The sequence below is a fragment of the Topomyia yanbarensis genome, chromosome 2, assembly GCF_030247195.1.
Source record: "Topomyia yanbarensis strain Yona2022 chromosome 2, ASM3024719v1, whole genome shotgun sequence".
In the NCBI taxonomy this organism is placed as follows: domain Eukaryota; kingdom Metazoa; phylum Arthropoda; class Insecta; order Diptera; family Culicidae; genus Topomyia; species Topomyia yanbarensis.
The window spans coordinates 461085504-461101848 of NC_080671.1; positions in this window are offsets into that span (position 1 = coordinate 461085504).

Genomic DNA, 16345 nt, shown 5'->3' on the forward strand with positions numbered 1-16345 from the left:
CTAATCCCCGGCGGTGGATCTAGCCTACTCTCGAGCTACCCGGTAGGGTGTCGAGGTCGGTCCGGCGATTCCGGTGAAGCCTGACGTCCGGTTCACTGGCGCCCCGACGACCCGAACCCGGTGCTACATCGCGTACTACTCAACTGGTCCCCGTCGGTGGACCTAGTCTACACCATGGTCGATCCGGCGATTCCAGTGGGGAGTGTAACTTCCAGTTCATCGGAGCTTCGATGGCTCGAAGCCGTGTACTGCTACGTTGATGGTCGTTGCTCCTCTCGTCAGTTTCGTTGCAACGCTGACATGATTTGAACGACTGTTCTGTTCACCGCGTCCCATTTTTCTTTATCCGCGTACATTCTTTGGACAATATTGTTCATGTTAACGTCCTCACCGACAATGGTTCTCATTTCGTTTTGCTCGTGCTCGAATCGCGGGCATTTGAGGACCAGATGCTCAGGCGTCTCCTCTGCATCACCGCACGCGTCCAATGTAACCACTCCGCAGTAGCGGTTTCCTCTTCTTTTTTGCTTCTGTGCAGCCTCCATAGTTTCCACGACCTTCGTATAACGTCCACGGTGGATCTATCTTTCCGGAAACCGAACTGCATATTGGATAGTCCATTCTCTCCCTCTGTGTATGTTGTAAGCCTGTTAAGGATTACTCTTTCAAGCACTTCCCAACAAACAACTTAGCTGGATAATAGCTTAAACAGTTCTTGTTCAGCTTATTCTCTCGGATTAAAGGCTTGTTCAGCTTTCGTTGTTTGTTGGGTTTGCCGACTGTATCCAACAGGCATATCGGCCTGTATGCTGAAGGATCTCCCAGCGGGCTTGCCTGGCTTCGGCAACAGCACTAGCTTTTGTCGCTTCCAGATGTCGGGGAAGTCAGCATCGTCGATGCACTTTTGAAACTCAGTCCTAAACATATCCGGGTTCGATAGGATTGCTGTTTTCACAGCCACGTTGGGGATACCGTCTGGTCCCGGAGCCTTTTTGGTTCTCAAGGCTTTTGCCACCACCATCAGCTCCTCGTTGGTTACTCGAGCTTCTTCTTTGTAGTCATACTGCGTCCCGTATGGCGTGGGCGGCCAGGCTGTCGGTTCATGCTGCGGGAATAGTACTTCTACGATGGCTCTCATCCTCTCCGGGCAACTCGATAGGCGTCGCCCCACGGGTTCGAATTGGTGTTGTGATAAAGCTCTTCTAGGCAGGCTTTCTTACTGAGCTTGATTTCCTTGTTAAGTGCGGCTCTTGCCGCCTTATACGCTGGTCTTAGAGCATCTCTTTCCGCGACGTTTCGGGCTCTCTGCATCTTCTTCCGGGCTCGGTGGCAGCATGCACGTAGGTCGGCAATCGCCGAATTCCACCAGAAGGCTGGACGGCGAGTGTACCTTGGTTTACCTTCTCTTGGCATGGTTGCATCGCACGCTCTTGCTAATGCCGTTCATCTGCACTGAAGTCAATGTGATTGCACTCACGCTTCAACGCTTCGACGCAGACTCCCTTGTCGAACTTCGTTGTTTTCCACCTCCGCTCGTTTGATTGGATCATACGCGCTTCCGACTGTCTACTGCATCCGATAGTGTACCGGATCGCGTGGTGGTCGCTGTGGGTGTACCCCTCGCACACTCTCCAATTTAAACTTCCAAACAGCCCTGGGCTGCAGAAGATAACGTCAATAGCTGAATGTCGACCGTCGCGGCGGAAGGTGCTGGTTGTACCATCGTTTGCAACATCTATGTTCAGCTTTACGAGTAGACTACTCCCCCTTGAGTTAGTGAATCGGCTGTCCCATTCTACTGCGTTGAAGTCGCCGGCTATAACGACAGGTCTCCAATCGATGAGCTCCTCTGTCAGCTTGTTGAGCATTGCTGTGAATCGATCGGTCGTCCACCGCGGGGGTGCATACTGCCCATGATCGCATATCAGTCCCATAAAGATAGGAAATCCCATAGAAAACGGGACAACTATGCGATCATGGGTAGCATAGCAGCTGCAAAAGAAGACTCCGTTAATTTTGGCGATTACGAAACTTTCATCTGCACGATGGACCACTTCCTGAAATGGATATCTCCCCGTCGTCCAAATCGCCGCTGATTTTGCGTTATCTGCTATCCAGTTTCCACCGCTGGCCGGGATGCGATAAGGCTCCGAAATGATAGCTATATCGCATTTAGACTCCGCTACAGATTGCCGCAGCAAGTGTTGTGCAGTGGTTGAGGTTGATTTGCGTTACCTCCACTGTGATTTTGTTGCAGTCGCCTGTTTGAAGGCCGGACATCATGGGCCTCCTGTAACGTGGTTGTCACCTTCTTCGGTTGCACCGATCAGACATCTCGAAGCCTGCCGGCAGTCTTTTGCCATGTGGCCTTCTTCCCCGCACCTTCTGCATAATTTGCTCCTGTCAGGTCCACTGCAATTTCTCGCCAGGTGGCCCAACTCTTGACACTTGAAGCACACTTCCGGTCGCTGGGAGACGCTCAATGGACATACCGACTAGCCAACTTTGATCTTCCCAATTTTTAGTGCCTTGTTTGCTGCTTCGACTGGAAGCCTAACCGAAGCCGCTTGCGTGCCGACAGTTCCACTGTTTTTCCAGAGCTTCTCTTAGGTCTTCTTCCGAGGATATCTCATCCAGGTCCTTACATTGGATGGTTGCCTCCGGGCACAGGACTCTCACTTTCACCGCTTCGCCTATAGCTTTCTCGGTGAGCTCCTTATAAGTAGAGCTGCTTGACTTCGGATTCTTTTTCAGTTCATCAGGATCATCTCTCCGGTGCGGGTGCGCCTGATTTTCTTGACGGCTGAGCCCAGCTCCTTGAGTGCCGGGTTTGTCCTCATTGCGCGCAGTACCTTCTCGTATGAGTCATCGTTGGCTTTGACTATAAGAGCTTCACCTTTCGCTTTTCGGACCTATCCTTGTTGTTCGCCCTCCGTTTGGTGCTGCCGACGACTTCCCATTTGGTGTTTTTAACCACATTGGTGGTTGCTTCGTTCGCTACGCGTACCATTACGCCGGGAGCCTCCTTGTGCTTCTTGGAACCTCCTGGTCTCGCATCGTTAAGCCCCTAGACTAGACTCCTGTCCTTCCTGTCTCTGCTGCCCCCAAATGTCACATTGTTCTATTGCCCGCAATAGAACAATGTGACGGGACCCAAACCAAGGTAATCTGGTAAGATTTTTCAGATAAAGAACTCAGATATTCCCGTATTTTCCCCAGGAAATACGGTGAGTGCTTTCCAGGCTTCGCCGCACGGATGGCCTCAATGGAGCTGAGACTGTCCGAAACGATAAAGGAATGGTCTGCGGGCAGGGTGTCAATGATCCCGAGAGTATACTGAATGGCAGCTAATTCTGCAACGTAAACTGTAATAGCCCCTGTAATATCCAAGAATACTGATGCCATCTGCTCTTTGTTAGCATATGCCATTTGAATTTCTGTTGAGAGCAACGCAAGACAATCGTTCGTCCCTTTGCCTTTGCGGAAGCCAAGTTGTGTATTTGTCAGTAAGCCATTTGCTTCGACCCAATTGTCGAGGCGAAACAAGATCATTTTCTAGAATAACTTCCGGATACAGGATAGCATTGCAATCGGTCGATACGAGTTGTGGTCGGAGGCTGGTTTTCCTGGTTTTTGAATGGCGATGACACTCACTTGTCTCCAATCATGTGGAACAATGTTACCCTCAAGAAACTTATTAAATAAATTCAACAAGCGTCTCTTGGCAGAGTCTGGTAGATTCTTCAAAAAGTTGAATTTGATTCTGTCTGGCCCTGGAGCTTTATTGTTACACGACAAGAGAGCAAGTGAGTACTCCACCATCGAAAACGGTGTTTCGTTCGCTGTATTGTGAAGCGAAGCGGCGCAGTAGATTTTCTGTGCCGGGGCGGAATCCGGACAAACCTTCTTGGCGAAATCGAATATCCAACGGTTTGAATATTCCACGCTCTCGTTAGTACTGTTTCGGTTTCGCATACGTCGGGCCGTGTCCCAAAGAGTGCTCATCGATGTTTTTCTTGTTAACCCGTCGACAAACCGGCGCCAGTAACTGCGTTTATTGGCTTTCATTAAATTTTTCATTCGCTTTTCTAATATCGCTTTCAGTCGATAGCTAGCGACTAACCCGTCGTTCCGGAAGGCTTTATACGCGGCAGCCTTCTCCGCGTACACGTCTGAGCACTCTTTGTCCCATCACGGGTTGGGAGAACGTTTTTGGGTGTTCCTGTCGGGTACTCGTTTCGTCTGAGTTTGAATCGCGATATAGAGAATCGTGTTGGACAAAAACTTATACTCTTCCTCCGAGGGAAGTACCTGTGTTGAATCGATAGTTTTGGATATTTCAGCAGCGTAGCTCTTCCAATCAATGTTTCGTGTGAGGTCATAGGAAACATTGATTGGTTCCGAAGATCTTGAACGAGTGGTGATTGCAATCACAATCGGCAGGTGGTCACTACCGTGGGGATCAGATATTACCTTCCACTTGCAATCTAACCGTAATGATGTCGAGCCTAGAGATATGTCCAGTGCACTTGCTTGCGTTGGTGGTCTAGGAATCCGTGTCATTTCCCCTGTGTTCAGAATTGTCATATTGAAGTTGTCACAAAGGTCTTGAATTTACATTACAGACATCCCCACTCTATACCGTGAGAGTTAAAGTCTCCAAGAAGCAGGCGGGGCTAGGGAAGGTGTTCAATTACGTTAGAGAGTCTTCGATATCCCATCATGGCCCTAGGAGGAATGTAAATTGAAGCAATGCAAAGATCTTTGCCTTTGATTGTTGTTTAACAAGCGACAACTTCAATGCCTGGCGTCGAAGGGAGGTAGATTCGATTGAAGGAGTAGCACTTTTTGAATGTTAAAATCGTGGAAGTTGAGGATTAAATTAGAAGTTAGCCATGTTTCACATAGGGAAAAGGCATCACAATTATTGTAATCTAGCAAGTGTTTTAATGAATCAATTTTGGGGATAATACTTCTGCAGTTCCACTGTAAAACAGTGATCAGATCCGTGATTCCGTTTAATAAGTTAGCCATCGAAGGATACGATCGCTGCAAGGAGGGGCTATTGTTCAGTAAACTGTTTTAAAAATGTTCTTATTGTTGGTAGAATAGCAACCAGCAAGCTTTTCAGAGGATCGGTAATGTTGAAAGCTGTGAATATCCAGTCCACAATGTCAGAGAATTTAAGGAATCCCGTTTTAGGTTGAGTTTCTGACTGTAAAATGGGAGCACTTGGGATTTTTAATGCCTCGGGGAGTGCTGGGAACTCCTGGTTGTATCTCAATTTCCCAAAACCAGGAGGTATTATCTTCGGATTTGTACCAGCACTTCCAGTTGATGAATTATTTTTATTTTGTACCCCTGTTTGGGACAACCTAGGACCCTTACGAGGAAGTTCAGGTGAGTTTTGAGTCCAAAATCTTAACTGATTGAAGGTTAGGGTCCTTAAAGCGGCCAACCCCATCATTCATCAGATCATCGACAGTTAGACCCGCATCACTTACCACACCGTCGATCTCCACATCACGAGAAGGAATGTAGACGCGATACTCCAGCGTAAAGAGGCTATTGTTAACGATAGCATTGGCCTGTTTCAAGTCAGTAACGACTACGCGCAGTTTATCTGACTGAACCTTTTGAAGTAGAATACTTCTAACGTTTCAATATGGGGTCCCATTTCAAAAATTTCAGTTGAGAAATTTTCCCAGGTTTGAAATGCGAGTATCTTCCGTTCTACTGGACGAAATCGCAATATTTTTGCACTATCTGATCGGAAATTTGTGCACGTGTTTCGTATTAAATTTCGGAATTACTGCGACTACTATAAATAAACCAAAACAAGGATTTTCAGAAAATCCTTCGGAAACAGCGAGGAAAATGCGCAATTTGCCAGCATATCCCACGCAGAGCCGTCAAAAAGGAGCATGTAAGCGTTTCATTACATACGGGAATGTTATATATACAGGTCACACGAGCTTGTTTTGTATCAGTGGGTGCTCGCTTACCACACGAGCAACATGCTCGTCCGGACGGTACAATGAGCGGTATCATGTTTGCGTTCCCGTACCAAGCGTCATCGCAAGGTTCTTCGTGATAAAATCCAGGGAATCACCAAATTCGGCGTCTGGCTCGTCGTGGTGGTGTAAAATGCATCTCCAATTTAATCTACGAATGCTGATGGTGTGCAGAAAAATGTCATCCGAGATGCCGTGACCTACACTGAACACGCCAAGCGCAAAACCGCAATGAATGTCGTCTATACTCTGAAGCGGCAGGGACGCACTTTGTATGGATTTGGAAGTTGAAAAGGTAGAACTCACTTGTATCATTATAAAAAAGGCCCTTTTCAGGGCCACCAAAACCATTTCAAAGAATAAGTTTGCATTTTCTGTTTCATGGACTGTTTCTCCCTGGACAGCAATTTGGGTTAAACCCTAAATTATGATTTATTTCAGTACGTAAATTGCAAATATGGTCAGAAACAAACTGGAGTGAAGTGGAAAACATTTTTACTAGGCGCATTCAAAAAAGGTTCCAATTCTCAAACATTTTACCAAGGTGCCGTATTACATTACTCTCTTTACCCTGAGTGTTCGATAATCTCCGTAGTGGAAACACAATTTCAATTTTGTTCTTTATCAAAAATATGTGGTCGACCAACGAAGGGGTGGAGCTTCGAAGAACACATATTGAGGACAACACAAAAAAGGACGAGCTTACATTGTGCTGTAGTCAGGTATAAAAACTCAGCATGCTGTTGCTCACGCTCAGTTCGTTTCCAGCATCAGCATGCAGCAGTTCGTTTGCAGCATCTCCCGCAAAATTCAAACCGCCGTCCGTTTGCTGCTGTCAGAAGAGTTGGCCAAGCACGCCGTCTTCGATGGCACCAAAACTGTTACCATATACACCAGCACCAAGTAAATTTCGAACACTGCCCAAAGAAAAGGCCCTTTTCAGGGCCATCAATTTATCGACAAAGAATGAAATTGAAGTTTTGTTATTACAAGCATCAGCTTGTCAAGAGCGTTGGATGGTAAGTGAGCCACTTGTGAACAATACCGTCGCTTTCACGAGAATGGCACAAAATCAAAAGTTATTTGTGATTTATAGACATTTTAGTGTAATGATTCAATTTACAAAAATCAAACGTTTTCTAACGTTTCGATATAGGTGCTCCGTTTCAAAATTTTCGGCCAGAATGCTGCCTGTTTTTTCAAACGTGAAAATCTGCTGTTGTATTGAATGAAAACCTTCGATTTTTGCGCTGATTGGAAATAGTTGTGACTAATTCTGTAGAATGTACAATTACTGAAATAACGGATTTTGTGAAAGCAGTGGTTGGTCCGTACAATTCGATTCCAAGCGAGCCAGACTAGTTTTCGTTGGAAGGTCCACCTCTGACAATAGAAGTAAACTATTTTATTTTGAATTCAACTACAACTTCCTTGAAAACAGCACAGCTAAAAAACGTTTGGGAAAAACGCGCAAACCTAAATTTTCCACTATAATGGAAACTGCCTGTGCCCAGCCGCACTGCATCATCAAGATTGATAGTAATTCAAGCCGGGAGGAAAGAGGTTGTAAGGCAATGGAAAACGAAAATTTCATTTATATCTTACTGGAATATAATTGGCTGGTCCTGAAAAGAACTTGTTGGTTTGTGGTTTATATTGGGTCACAATTTAGGCCTGCTCGATTGCCGATAGCTGTGAATTTCTCGCAGGGCGACAGTTTCTGTTCAGTAGTGATGAGGCTTCCTAACGCCAACCGTGACTGGGGCACTTTTTCACGGCCTTCGTTGCTTACTGCTTGCGGGGAGGCTTTCCTCCGGTGGACTTACGAGCGGTATGTTTGGTACGGGCCATTTATCAACAAAGAATCGAATTGACATTTTGTTATTACAAGCATCCGAAAGTAGCTTGCCAAGAGCGTTCGATGGCAAGTGAGCTACTTGTGAACAATATAGTAGATTTCACGTAGAATGACACAAAATAAAAAGTTATCATTTGTGTGTTTGTTTACAGTTTCGTGTTTACTAGGCGCATTCAAAAAAGGTTTCAATTCTCAAACATTTTACCAAGCTGCCATATTACATTACTCTTTTTACCCTGAGTGTTCGATAACCTCCGTATTGGAAACACAATTTCAATTTTGTTCTTTATCAAAAATATGTGGTCGACCAACAAAGGGGTGGAGCTACGAAGAACACATATTGAGGACAACACAAAAAAGGACGAGCTTACATTGTGCTGTAGTCAGGTATAAAAACTCAGCATGCTGCTGTTCACGATCAGTTCGTTTGCAGCATCAGCATGCAGCAGTTTGTTTGCAGCATCTCCCGCAAAATTCAAACCGCAGTCCGTTTGCTGCTGTCAGAAGAGTTGGCCAAGCACGCCGTCTTCGATGGCACCAAGTAAATTTCGAACACTGCCCAAAGAAAAGGCCCTTTTCAGGGTCATCAATTTATCGACAAAGAATCGAATTGAAATTTTATTACAAGCATCAGAAAGTGGCTTGCCAAGAGCGTTGGATGGTAAGTGAGCCACTTGTGAACAATATCGTCGCTTTCAAGTCGAATGGCACAAAATAAAAAAGTTATTTGTGTGATTTGTAGACAGGTTAGTGTAATGATTCAATTTACAAAAATGTAGAATGTTCAATTACTGAAAATAACAGTTTTTGTGAAAGCAGTGGTTGGTCCATACAATTCGATTCCAAGCGAGCCAGACTAGTTTTCGTTGGAAGGTGCATCTCTGACAATAAAAATAAACTATTTTATTTTGAATTCAACTACAACTTCTTTGAAAACAACACAGCTAAAAACTTTTGGGAAAAACGCGCAAACCTAAATTTTCCACCATAATAAAAACTAGTGCCCCCGCCGCACAGCATCATCAAGATTGATAGTTATTCAAGCCGGGAGGAAAGGGAGAGGGAGGTTGTAAGGCAATGGAAAATTTCATTTATAATAATAATACTTTATAATTGGCTGGTTCTGAAAACAACTTGTTGGTTTGTGGTTTATTTTGGGTCACAATTTAGGCCCGCTCGATTTCTGATAGCTGTGAATTTTTCGCAGGGCGACTGTTTCTGTTCGGTAGCGATGAGGCTCTTAACGCCAACCGTGACTGGGGCACTTTTACACGACCTTCGTTGCCAACCAGCCCCCTGTCAAGGACGACGTCTCTGTACAGCCAGCATCACTGCCATGAAAGGCAAAACATTGATTTTGAACCGAATGATTAGAAGCTGTATTTAGTTACAAAATGTCGATTAAATTAAATTATTAAATCATCCCACAAGATGCAAAACGTCGTGTGGAATGCTTGAATATCGAGCATAGTGCCGAACATAATTCTTTGTTTGGGGCTTTATAGCTATAACGCCCCATATATGTCGGTCGCTGTCAAACTCCATATGATGGTATAGGGTTGCCAGGGGGTTGTTGCCAACTGCTTGCGGGGAGCCTTTCCTCCGGTGGACTTACGAGCGGTTTGTTTGGTACAGGCCATGTAGCGAAAAATGCTGATCTGCTACTTCTCTGATGCTGGTAGTAGGACGACGGTCAAACGCTCGTTTGCGTGCCTTCATTCATAAAAGTTCAACAATATTTTCAAAGAATGTTGCAAATTGTCAACTTGATAATTCCAAAAATACTCCAAATAAACTATGAATGTGCTAAAGTCGACAAAATCGCATAGAAATTGCTTATTCCAGAGCAGAATTTACCGGTCTAAAGTGTATTCTACTTCACTCCGGTTATGTCTCTGACATTACCCACCCATCTTTTTAATCTCGGTTACGGCCGAGTAACGTTTTGTCAGCTCCCGTGCAACAGTTATGCTGTTTAACGGTTTATTTTTGGGCCGAAAGTATACCACCCAAGGACCAGCGGATCCATCCTGGTAAACCTTGACTCGGGGGGGGGGGGGGGGGGGGGTCTTTGAGACATTGTGGGAAAGTGGGGGAAGTGGATCGCCCATAACATCATCTGTCTCCGAATCAGATACACGTTCCTCTTCCCCATAATATTCGTCTTCGGAGGGTGATCCTTCTGTTTGTTCCATTTTGTTGCGGGAGCAACACGCTCGACCGCACTATTTAACTTAAATCAAAATAAAAAATCAATAACAATAATAAAAAAACGATAAGAAAAGTAAAAAACGAAACACTTCACCAGTTGGTAGGTGAATTGATCCTTCGTTTCTTTTGCCCGTCACTCGCGTGACCTTCACACAGTAGATAGCCGGTATAGCTCGTCTAAACAAAGCCGTCTTTCAGGCAAGAAAACTGTTTAGTACCGCACGAATTTTTCACTACTTCACACAATTTAACGTTTATAATGTTTATAATGTTTATACTCCAGTCCTTGCTGGGATAAACACCTTCACCGATATCGCCTAACTCAAAGTAATGTTACGACAAAAAACGCGCGTGTGTAAACTGAAAGGACGCTCGGTTACGAATGATGTTTCGATTTGTAGTATTAGGTCACTAACAGCCATTCAAAGTCTCTTTGGTCACATTGGCCACCATCATCGGTTCCGGAAGTATCCAAATTCAGAATAACAGTCACATCGGTTTCTCGAAGATGGCTAGATCGAATCAACCAAAGTTAGTCTCAAATGAAAGATGTTGCGTCCCCGTAAATGGCTATTAAATTTTATCCCGATCCGACTTCCGGTTCCGGAGTTACGGGTTGTGGCGGGCGATCACATAGCAAATTGTGATTCAAACCGATACTCCGATGAAAGCAAAAAAGGTAAAAATTTCGCTAAAATGTCACTCAAATAACTTAACTTTGCAGTTCTAGGTCACCGACGGCCAAACAAACTTTCGTTGACTACATTGACCACCATAGACGGTTCCGGAAGTGCCCGGGAAAAGCGGCCATCTTTCAAAACTAGCAAACTTATATCAGTTTCTCGGAAATGGTTGGGCCGATTTTCACAAACTTAGTCCCAAATGATATCCCCACAGATGTCTATAAAATTTCGCACGGATCGCTTATATGGTTCCGGAAATATAGACTGAACCGTCCGGTCACATATTAAATTCCCATATAAGCCGGAACTTTTTTCAAAGGGTGGACCCCACTAAATTTCAGAAATCGAATTCGTATTTTTGATGCCAAACATCTTTAAAATGCATGAAACGTCGAGATTTTATGTTATCACGATTTTTTTTTATGTTATCACGAAAAAATTTTATGTGCACGAGACCAATCCCAGGATTTTGTTTGCTCGAATGTTTTCAAGTGGGTAAATACCCCCTCGATAATTTTGAAGTGGGTAGTACTACCCGTATTACCCACGTTATCCGCCGGCCCTGATTGATACGTTTAAGATGTCAAACAATATTCTACGTAATATAACTGGATATCAAGGTAATCCGCATATCACGCATATCCAGAGCCGGCGGAACACCTTTTTCCCGAGTGGGTAGTAAGATTCGAAATGATTTCTCCTCGTACTGACGAAAGTTCAGATATGGCGTGTGTAAGTGAAAATGAAAATTCCCGGATAATATCTGGTGACTATTTGGAAACACTTTTTGTTAACAGGGCTGTATGTCCGACGGCTCAGGAAAATGTGTTTGTTTAATACTACACCCAAAATCCGACGGACAAGTTCATATTACTTTTGGGTAAGGGACCATTCATAAATTACGTAACGCGTTTAGGGGGGGGGGGGGGGGTACGACAAGTTGTTAGATGTTGTGACATATGGGGGAGGGGGAGTAAGCTAGATCGTTACGTAACATGTTTTTACTAAACAAAAAAAATATTTCGAAGAATTTGTTACGTAATAAGGGAGAGGGATAGAAAAATTTGTGACAATTTGTTACATGGGGGGAGGGGGAGTCAATTTTTGGCAATTTTCGCGTTACAAAATTTATGAACGGTCCCTAAGATTCTATTGCCTTTTTGGTAACAGACCGCGCAATTGCGCATAGCGGTATTAAACTCATACTGTTCATGTATGTGCATCACACAACCAAACACTTTTTCAGTATGTCGTCGCTGTTGTGCTATCTTATGACAAGCGCCATTTTGCACATTTCGAGAAAAACGATTTTTAAAGTTTGAGATTGAATATCTTGAAACCTATAAATGGTACAAACAATTCAAAGAAGACAATTAATGCTTCTATCTATTCTGTATCAATCTCTCAAATATTACGAAGATCGGTTGTCTATGTTGCGAGTTTTTACTATAAATGTAAACAAAAGTTACACTCACACGTGTCATAAGCGTGTATTGATGACAAAATTTGTATGACGTGTCATAATCGTGCATGGAAAATTTTCCATAGAAAAAGATCATCAATTATTAACTTTTATTCATATCTTTGGCTTCATTTGGTCTATAAACAACCGGTGAGGTGCATTTTAAAGGAAATGAGTCAGGAAATCTAGAAAAGATAGTTATTTTTGGTTATAGTGTTGCCAAATATGCTATATTTCCAGTTGAAAACATAAACTGTATTTTTCTCACAATTTGCGTATTTTTCTTTTGAAAATGATTATGCCATTGTGTTTCACAGTTAGTTTTACACATAAAAACACTTTATACATCAAGATAACTTGAGCCAATCCCCAGACACAGTCATTTGAAGTAAAAAATTAAAAAATTCTCAGCACTTTTCTCGCTATATCTCAGTAACCAAGCAGAATGTCAACATTCTGAAAACGCCACTTTGTAGAGATTTTTTGATAAGTAGTATGACATATCTAACTCAGTTTACCCCAAAATGGCGTTTGTCATAAGATAGCACAACAGTGACGATGTGTCAACTTCGGCTCTGTTCTTATGTAGGACAACTTGGTCGATTTCTATAATAGTATTAGTATCGAGTCAAATCAGCCGAAATGCCGGCGGATCTCTGCCCGAATTCATGCTGGATTCGGCACCAATGTTGGCAGAAATAGGTGGAATTGCAGATTTTCTTACAGGGTAAGTTGGATAGTGAAACAAAAATTTTAAGCAGTTTCCGGATCCGACACAGCTCCCGATTCAGAGCTGTTCCAAAGGCTGGACTTCCCGGATCTGGATCAGTTTCCGGATCCGGACCAGTTCCCGGATCTGAACCAGCAGATCCGGACCCTCGGTTGGGATGCGTGGATCCAAACTATAAGTCTTGCTTTCCGTACATGACGGGAAGGACAGTTAATGTTTTGTGCAGTCGCTACCTTGCTATTGACGTTCGTGATAGAAAAAATTTCAATTTAACTCCGACGGAAATACCTCACCACTATTCCGAGTCGGTTTTTTTCTGATTGTGTTTTGAAGCTAGCCCAGTGTGAGCTGATTGGTATCTCCGGCGACCGACATCCTTTCAGGCTTAGTGGAGGTCGATTTGAATATTTCTCCGATGGCAAAATTAATACCGATAAGTCTCATTTTCGATACAAATTATATCTAATACAATCGGCCCCTGGATGGTCTACTTCCGGCCCAAAGACAAGCCATTTAAGGTCATCGATATATCGCGTGATCTAACTAAACAACACTCGACCGTACAAGAAATTTTTTTGTTTGCGTATCCACCCGGGAAGTAGAGATTGATGGTGTAGTCTCCGAGAACGGCCTTAATTGCGAAATAGGGGGTGGCTCCTTCCAGATCCCTGTGCTTCAGTCAGTGTAAATTCTGGTATGCAATTGTTTTTAGCAAAAATCGAGGAGTATTAGAAAACTTATTTTCCATCAGCATCATTTCGAGCCTTTCGCCGGATTTGTTCTTCCAAAATTTTACCGCCGTTGCAAACAATGAGCCCATTGTAGAAATAAAGCGAGGTGTGCAAAATGCGGAGAGGATCAAGAAAACTTTTTCGTCTGTGGAGAGACTTCGAATGAACTATCGACATATCCCGCATATAAATTACACGGAAAAAAATTGAAGCATTCTTGTGAGAAACGGTGGTAAGAAATGTTAAAGGAAGCACCGTCCACAACTAATTTCAATGCTTCCTTGTTCACTGAAGAGCGAGATTCTGACAATCCCGTCAAGGAAACATTTTCTAATGTGCCTAATAGTTTTCGAAAGAGGAGAATCATTTCCTCCCCAAGATTTAATCATAAAGGTCTGAAAGTGTATCTTGTTGGGTGCTGTTACAAAACCGAAGTAAGTCTCGGAAAATCGACATAGGACACTTGTGTTTACTTCCGACGTAGATCTTCCTCAATTTTAGCATTATTCGCCATGGCCGAGAAAACAATATTGAGGAGCATGTTGGGGATCAAAACGTGCTATTAAAATTTATTATTAAATTGTTCTTTCCATATACATCGCACCTCAACTGGTTCGAGAAGATTTCAACTCCCACGGCATGCCATGGGGTTGTCTTCATGCTGATAACCGACCTACCTTACTGCATGATATTCGCGACCATTTTAGTATGACCATCTTGAATACAGTGGAAATCACACGAATGCCTACCAGCGCGGCCAAGCGCGTTAGATTTATCGTTGTACTCTACCCCATTAGTGTGCCCATTGATTGAAAGAGCTACGCGTCCACTATATCTGACAGATATAAGATAAGTTGAGATTAAAGGTCAGACAAAACGAATACCTGGCGCGAACAATCGTGGACGGTTTTCCACTCTGTTGTGGGCAGAGAGTGCACAGAATTGTATGCGAAAAGGTCCTATGAGGACTTTTTGAACGTCAGATCGCTCAAATTTTTCAGAATATATGCGACGTTAGAAACGCAAATAAAAAACTTGATGCAAACTGAAAAACGCGGTTATTGGCACCGGCTCGTCAACGGATTAAAGAGAGAAACAATATTTCGTCTAGCAGCTGGGCCCTACGTCGTGTACTCGATTCGACCTTTGATTGGAATACACAGAACTAAGAATTCTTTATCGGCGACAACAGCATTCCACGTAGATTCATATTCAAATGATAGACGTTTCGCGATGAAATGATAATAATGTATATAAACGTAATAATTGTTCTTCAAACAAACAAATTTATCTGACAGAAAAGATTCTCGCGCTAAGCATTTTCCCCACAAAACTTATGGTTTTGTGTTTACCTACGACCATTTCCACATCTTTACAGTTCCAAGTAAGCGCTTCGATCGATGGAGCATGGAAAGCACTCCTAATTTTTCTGGAGAAAATATGGGCTTTCCTAGATTCTATATATTAAAATCGTTCCTGATTGCCTGATACAAATATTAGTATGAATCCTGCGCATTGTTCTATTCCGGGTAATGAGAAAAGTATCACTTAGATTAGAGTGGTAATAACAAGACGGACACTTACGCATTAGAAGGTAATATTTGTAAAAGATCGCACAGCTTTAATGAATTTGGTTCGAAAATTGACAAATTGTGTGGGATAATGGAAGTTTAGGATTCCCAAAGGCATCAACCATAAAAAGGAAGGATGAACGTCGTGACTTTTTTTTTTTTTTTTTTTTTTTTTTTATTTCGATTATAGAGGTTTTAACCTTAAGGTCATTCGCCTCTTCGGGTTAGAAAAATCTCTTAGGAAAAATTTCTAACCCTATGTGCGGGGTCGGGACTCGAACCCAGGTGCGCTGCGTACAAGGCAATCGATTTACCAATACGCTACGCCCACTCCCCTACGTCGTGACTTCCTTCGGGTGGCATCTCGGGTCATTTCCAATCATTATACGTTGAATGCGTATTGGGGTCGTAGAGAGCGTTCTCTGCGCTTGCGGTGACGGCTATCGCGACATTAAACATGTTGTCTGGTCGTGCGCCTGGTGTTCTACCAAACAAAACTGAGTTTTACCGTTAAGGTATTTCAAAACTTGCCACAATCTAACAAATCGTAATTGACGAAAGGACGAAATATAACCGTGTTCTGTTTAATTTTACATGAAATATGTACTTTCCAAGCACAGTGTCATAAAATTAAACAATTTAAACAAACGCCATATGTGGAGTAAAATAACGTGACTTGAAAAATTCAACGACATGTAAAATTATAATCAAACGTAAAACTATGTCATGTTTGATGCTCGTATATGTCATGGTCGGTAGACGTAAATTTACACGATTTTTTCTAGTTGTGTAGCGCCAGATCTGCGTTAAACGAATTCCTTCGGCCTGGTTTTAGTCCAAGATATGCTGGCTATCCTCCAAATTTATTTATATCTACTCTTTTGGTTGACTTAGTAACAGCTACCTGCAAATGTGATCCCAAGAGTTTCTAGCGGGTCCAAGGAGGCCACTTGGCGATCCGGTTCATGATGTCCTAATCTTCCGTTTGGCACAAAGCTACAAGTTTAATTTAATTTTCTCCCTGTCATTTTTCTCTGATTGTTCTCTGATACGGTCTCTACTACTGATGTTGGGATCAACAATCT